This window comes from Benincasa hispida, chromosome 10 (assembly GCF_027475165.1).
Source record: "Benincasa hispida cultivar pf3 chromosome 10, pf3_genome.v1.1, whole genome shotgun sequence".
Lineage (NCBI taxonomy): Eukaryota > Viridiplantae > Streptophyta > Magnoliopsida > Cucurbitales > Cucurbitaceae > Benincasa > Benincasa hispida.
The window spans coordinates 2,625,318-2,633,130 of record NC_143487.1 but is presented as its reverse complement, the minus strand read 5'-3'; positions in this window follow the sequence as shown (position 1 = coordinate 2,633,130).

Sequence of the window (7,813 nt, the reverse complement as noted above, 5' to 3'; positions counted from 1 at the left end):
TTTGCTCAAACCCTGAATACGTACATATCATCAATATATGAACATATTAACTCAGAACTTAACACATTTACATTACAAGGTTTTGCAGTATTATTTATACATGAATATTACAACTTAGTGAGCCCCATCTGGAATACTATTTACTAGATAGACACATGTGTACTAACTGATACATGTCTTCAATTATATGCTTCCTTCAACCTATTTCTTTGAGTGGCAGAGCACCAGCAGAAAAGACTTTTGAGAACTGACCGCTACCTGAGGAAAACATTTGAAAACATTAGCTAGAAGCCTAGTGAGTCATACATAAATTTCATATTAAAACTGAAAGCTTTCACTGAAAACATAAACTTGACAACTATTATTCATGTTATCATCAACATCATGTAGCACTATTTTATGCTTTTTTGGACTATGCCTTAGTCTATCAGTCTAGAGTGGCCCTCTTACTCACTCCTTATCATCCTTTACTACATTACAACTTAACTAGGAAGGAACCCTTTTTTTTTTCACTTTCTACAATCATAACTTGCAACCTTAGTTGAGAGAGTACCCTTACTCAATTCCTCAACGTCCATTTATAGCTAATGTGGAGTGATCTCGACACTACCAATAAAAAATTTTCTTTCATTCATGTAATTCTAGTTTAAGTACCATCATGCCTTGGGTACTACTGCTCAGATACCTTCTCCATGTACTTCAGTATCGAGCTGCTCGGATAACTTCTCCATGTACTTTAGTATCGAGCTATTCAAATTTCTAAGATTAAGCTTCAGTACCTTCTCCGTGTACTTCAGTATTGAGCTACTTATACTTACTTGCACATTCTTCTCTTTTAATGCCTTAGTTGCCCAGACGCATCCCATACTAACGCATCCTCATGGTCATTGTAAAGCATAGCATAAATATAATATTAATGTGTGATGTGTTGCTTGATAACTATTTGAGAGTAGTTGTCATAAATAGCTTTCAGTAAACATGCATTGCTAGACATTCATAAGCATTAGCAATTTACTTAAAACATTTAAAGCATTTAGAGTCACTCACAGTCTTTGGCAATCCTCTTCATGTATATGCTTACTGTGTGTTGAACACTTAGCCAAATTTTGAGGCCTTAACTTGACTAGGAAGAAACTTCATTACCATACGTCCATGCCTTGCGTTAGGTGTTCAAGCCTCCTATGCGTCCAAACCTTCAGCTCACGCCCATTGCCCATCGCATATCAACCTTTGCGCCCATCGTTCAGCTCATGCGCCCGTCTTATGGCATATCGATGCATACCCCATGCATTCGTCTGATTGCGCCCATTGTTCAGTTTATGTGCCCGTCTTGTGGCACATCGACGATTCCTCATGCGTTCGTCCGATTGCGCCCATTGTTCAGCTTATGTGCCCGTCTTATGGCACATCGATGCATGCCCCATGCATTTGTCTGATTGCGCCCATCAGCTCCAACGTAACCTTGCACTTACGACTTAAATATGCATTGCATAATCTAATGCTTTTCAGCGCGTCCTTGCACCAATTCAACCTCCAACGCATGCACTCATCACAATCGTCAAGCCCTTAAAGCTGCTTGCTTGTTCAACCCAAGCAGCTGCCTGCTTGCTCAAAATTTCATATTTAACTTACAATTTCAATAACTAATTTTTCAGGCCTTTTCTTAAGAAATTTCCTTCTACAAACATTCTCTAAAATGTCTTAGCAAGCTTTACTTCAAATTTCAGCTCAGAATTCCTCGTGGTTGTGCCAGAATCCTTAGATTATCAAGACTGGCCCAACTTACCCGAGAATTTGACCTCCAGCCGGATTCTTCACACTCCAGCTCGATTCTGCTATAATCTCCCTCCGACATATCAACCTCAGTACCTAGACATACTCAGGGTTTGAACAGCTCTGAAATTACTTCATTTGCCCGAGCGAATTTCTCCAAACCTCTGCTTGAAGTCGAGCTACTCTTTTAAACTAATAGCTGCATGCTTTCCTTTTAACATCAAGTTGCCACCTCATCCTTAAAAGATAATGTCAAACCTAAGTATGACAGCTGGCTTAGCTGATCAATCACTAAGATAATCTTTCCCTCTTGGTTATCAACGCAAGGCCAGCTTCTAAGCCAACGCTTACAACCCCATGGCCGCATACCTCCTCCTCAACACATCTCCCAATCTGGTTAATGCATAGCTCACTTAGAGGCTATTGCGTCCCTCCTTTGGTCGCATACTTCTAAGCCAATGCATGTCCTAGCCCATGCATAGCTGTCTTATCATATCAACCATGCATTAAGCCTTAGTACCGTAAGACATTTCACCATGCGTCCATCATGGTTTGTCTCATCGCCTAGCTCGTCGCCTAGTACTGCCGCCGCAAGACAGCATCGTATAGGCCGCAAAGCACCATCGCATAGTGTTTCCACATAGCGGCATCGCACAGTGTTTTTGCATGCCATCGAGTTGCATTGCTGCATACCATCGGGTAGCATCACCTCATACCATCGTATGGCATAGTCCACATGACACCATCGGCTGCATACCTGTGGATGCATACCTTCGGTCGCATACCTTATAAACGCATCATGGCTTTCAGCTCATGCATTCATCCTTAGTCCCAACACATAGCTTATCCTTGCCTTCAACACTTAGCCTCTACAAGCCTTGGTTGCTACACACGCAACCTCATGCGTCCACACTTCTCCATCAATGCATACTTACACTTTGCTTCCATACTTAGCCAAATTTTACTTGTTATATTATCTAAAACTTATCCAACTAAGTATTTCTAACACTTACAATTTTCTTCCTCCATCTTCCTACTTTCTTTACCTCCTTTTATAATTTTACCTAACATGCTTGTTACTAAATTTTTTAGGAAAAATAGAGTACGGGCTTGACAGCTTAGATTTTGCTAGCGATCGCTTAGCTTTTGCTAGACTTTCTTTACCTCCAAGGTTTCGATAGGTTTTTTCTTCTCTCACTTGCCCAATCGTGTACACGATTGTTCATCCCTCCTTCATCTGCCTTATACAAAGTTCAAACAGAGCCCACCCTCTGGATTGTCACACCGAGAATACCAAGGTAACCTTCTTGGTGGTGTCATACTCAACTGGACATCGTCGAGATTCTGTGGAGGTCGTTCGTGTTCTTGCTAAAGTGTTCTTGAACGAGGCGATCGCTGAGGACGAGTGTGAAGTGTTTGTGCAGTGTTGCGGTCGTGTTGTTCGAGCTTTCAAGGTTTCTATGTTCGAGGGTTCATGAGCAAGCAAGGAGCATGGAGACGAGTCTACAAATGCTTGTAGCTTTCACCTTGTTCATTTGTAGTTATCATGCTATAATTTCTGTAAAAATCGCATAACTGTATGTTTTGTGTGCGACTGTAATTTGTAATGTTCATTCATGATTGTAATTTGGAATGATCTTTTTCCCACTGCTCATGGAAATCTTGGATTCGATTTCCTTCAATTGGTATCAAAGCATTGGTCGAGATTTCCTTCAAAGTAATTTTGAGATTTTCTCAACGAAGAAGAAGATCAAGCATTGGTCGTATCGTGTAACCTCAGGTAAACGATCGTTGGGATTTATTTAAGCGATCGTTTATATTTTTCTAGACGATCGTGTAGTATTTTTTAAGCAGTCGTTTAGCTAATGTTAAGCAATGGGATAAATCGTTTACTCTATCGTGTTGCATTGGTTGCCAGTCGTGTAGGCACTGGAGGTAGATGATCGCAGTGGGAGCATGTGATGCTCATCGTTTAGTAAGAGGCGTGCACTAGACAATCATGTAGTTAGCAAGCTCATCGCTTAGTTACTACCTACACGATCGTGTGTATATGATACGGAGGCGCTAGCTAAACTATCGCTTAGGCGATGGTGCTCGTAGCATCGTAGTCATTTAGACGATCACGGAAGGTGGGTGTTGTGTGGAGCGCGCTAAGCGCTCGTGTACCTCAAGCTTCATCGCTTAGTAAAGGTACGCAATCGTGTAGTAATAACTAAACGATCATTTAGATTTTTCTAAACAATCGTGTAGTAAATGCTAAATGATTGTTTAACTCTGGGAGCGTTGGTAAGCGATAGAGCAAAGCGTTTGTTTTATCGTGTAGATGATCGCATGATGCTTAGTACACAATAGTTGGAGACGCAATGCTTTGCTCGAGCGGTTCAAGACCCGATTCACCTGTTTGAACCAGAGACTCCTTGTCTTTGTAATAGTTAGCTTTTCTTTTGTGATTTAAGAAAATTTCACCCGGTTCATCAACATTGGTTTATTATACATGTGATGTATGGTGTATATGCAAAAGTATTTGACATATAGTTCAAAATCCACCTTAGGTTGTGTAATTATTCATGCATCATGTATTATAATTGTTATAATTGAGCATGAAGAAATTACTTGAAAGCATACGCAAAATATATAAGAGTTATATTTTTCATGCAATGAGCATTATCATGCATCATCCTTTTATTATAAGTGTTATAGTCTAAGGGTGAATGTGAGCATATTTTGCTTGTTTCATTGTTGTTTTGTATAAGTGTTATAGAAAAGAAGTAGCAATGAATGGACAATGCATTGAGCATGACACTTAGGCTGTTTATAAGCATTATGAATTCCTTACATGTGTTAGCTTTGCTTTGTGGTGGTTGTTTCCGTTTATAAGTGTTATAAAAGAAATTAGACATAAAATCAATAATTAAGAATTGCATGCAGACTTAGGGTGAACTCAAGTTTTTTTTTTAAAAAAAAAAAGTGTTTTAAAATTGGATTGAGATAGACCTAAGTTCAATTGGTTCTAAAGAGTTTAGTAACCTAGATTTTTAAAATCAGTTTAATAGGATTAAATTGGTTGAAATAAAAGATTAAATTTGTTGTAAACCTATCTATAAGGGATCTTTTGTCTAAGGCGGGTTCTGACTAGGCTGAGGTTCTTAAGTTGACGGAAATGTAACACCCCTACCTGGGAACCTACCTGGAAAGGTGAATTAGATAGATTTTCAACAAGGATGTGATGATTTGGTCAAATATTCCGTTAAAGAGTTTAATGGATGATGATCAAAAGTTGTTCAACTAACCAATATAAAAGTTACTCTTGGACAAACCTAAAATTCACTTAGTTAAAATCCTTATCCATGTTTTTTCTAAGTAAGTTAAACCCTAGGTTATAAAATACTCAGTGAGAGGAAGAGGCGTATCTGATATGTCTATGATTCAACTCACGTTTCTCCCTGTATGTTCACACCATGAGATTCATGCTTGGCCTCGTGGTGCCCAGGATGCATCCCCCTCGGATGGTGTTTGCATGAGTCAATATCAAGGTGAACAGAGAGAGTGTTTATAGTAAGTGGATGAAGGGTGTGTGTCAACACGTGCTATGGTCTTTGTCATTGGTTCACACCTTGAGATCATTCTGTATTCCCTCGTGTCGCCTTTGTGTGTCCCCCTCGAATGGGTTTTTGTGCAGTTGGTCAAGATCAAGGTGACCTCCAAAAATGGATAGGTTCTCTTTAGGTTTTGCCCCAATCATATTTTTTCCCTTCGGATTGGCCTTTTGGGACGGACCTCTAGGGCTTAAAATGGCGGGTCACACTTACGGGAGATTGTTAAGTAAGTTAATGATCTCTTGGCCAAATCAATGATGGCTAGTCATTAACAAGAGTTGTTCTAGTATTAATGACTTGTTGATAACTTTTCAATTCAGAGGAAGGAAAACTGACCTCCCTTCGGCGACTTTTGTCCGAAAACTTTGAAGCGTCATTGCGAAACTAGATGTCACACGTGGTTCATGTTAGTTTTGCTAAAACCTTATTGGATGTTATTTTACAACGGGTATTTGCTCAAAACCTAATGTAGGTTAATATGTTTTTCTTTTCAGCAACTCGTTGTTATTTCCGTTTAAAGCTTTTAAAATGATTGATCACTTACAATGGAAAGAATCATATGAATGAATTTCATGGAAAACGACCTCGATCCCACTACTCTTCACAAGAGGAGACAAGACAGTAAATATGATTTATTGGTCTTGGAAACGTGTCTGGTAGAGAATGATGATTCTGTCTGGATCCTTGATTTAGGTGCTACCAATCATGTCAATTCCTCTTACCAAGGATTTAGTTCCGAGAAAATGTTGCTACAAGGAGAGATGACTCTTCAAGTCGGTATTGGTGAGGTTGTTTCAGCTGTTGCTGTAGGCAGACTAAAGTTATTTGTTGACAAGAAACGTTATCTGTTACTGAATAATGTTTTTGTAGTTCCTCATATTAAGAGGAACTTAATCTCGGTTTCTTGTCTCATTGAACAAGGCTATAAAGTCTCCTTTTCTGAGAATAAAGTGTTTATTTTCAATAATGGAATGGAGATTGGTTATGGTTCAATGGAAAATAACTTATATGTACTAAGGTCGTTAGTCATAAAAGCGTTGTTTAACACTGAAATGTTCAATACGGCAACAACAGCTAAAAGATCAAAGGTTTCTCCTAAGGAAAACGCCCATCTTTGCCATCTGAGGTTAGGTCACATCAATCTCAATAGGATTGTCAAGTTGGTGCGAAGTGGACTTCTAAAGAGTTTAGAAGAAAACTCTTTGTCGGTATGTGAATTATGCCTCGAAGGCAAGATGACCACACGACCTTTTACTGGAAATGGTTAAAGAGCCAAGGAAGCCTTGGAGCTTGTACATTCATACCTCTGTGGTGCGATGAATGTTAGAGCTCGGGGTAGGTATGAATGTTTCATCTCTTTCATAGATGATTATTCAAGGTTTGGGTATCTCTTCCTAATGCAACGTAAGTCTAAAGTCCTTGACAAGTTCAAGAAGTATAAGACTGAAGTTGAAAACTTGTTAGGTAAGAAGATAAAAACACTACGATTTAATCGTGGTGGAGAGCAATGAACCTCCAATTCCAGAACTATATGATGTTGGCCTTTGGTACACCTCAGCAAAATGGTGTATCAGAAAGGAGAAACAAAACCTTGTTGGACATGGTTTGGTCTATGATGAGTTGTGCTCATTTTCCAGACTCGTTTTGGGGTTATGCAGTGCAGACTGCATGTTATATCATGAAGAACGTTCCCTCGAAAAGTGTTTCTGAAACACCTTTTGAGTTATGGAGAGGTCGTAAAAGTAGTTTACGCCAGTTCAGGATTTGGGGTTGTCTGACACATGTGCTAGCGACTAACCCAAAGAAGTTGGAACCGCGTTCGAAGGTTTGCCTCTTTGTAGGCTACCCCAGGGAAACGAGAGGTGGATACTTCTATGATCAGAGTGAAAACAAAGTGTTTGTCTCTACAAATGCTATCTTCTTGGAAGAAGACCACATGAGGGATCATACGCCACGATGTAAGCTCGTTTTACGTGAGATATCAAGTGAGACTGAGACTGCTAAGAGTTCAACAAAAATTGTTAAATAGGCCGATAAATCAACAAGAGTTGTTGAGGTTGGAACGTCTAGTCAACCAGCTCAAGAGTTGAAACTGGCTTGACAAAGTGGGAGGGTTATGAACCCCACCGGATCGCTATATGGGTTTGACTGAAGCCCAAAATGTCATTACGAATGATAGGGTCGAGGATCCGTTGTCTTTTAAGAAAGCAATGTAGGATGTTAACAAAGATGAACAGGTTAAAGCCATGAACCAAGAAATGGAGTCTATATACTTGAATAATGTCTGGGAGCTTATTGATCCACCTGATGGGGTAAGACCTATTGGGTGTAGATGAAAAGGTGCAAACCTTTAAGGCTAGACCCGTAGAAAAGGGTTATACCCAGGTCGAGGGAGTTGACTATGAGGAAACTTTCTCACCTATTGTCATGCTAAAGCCTATCAG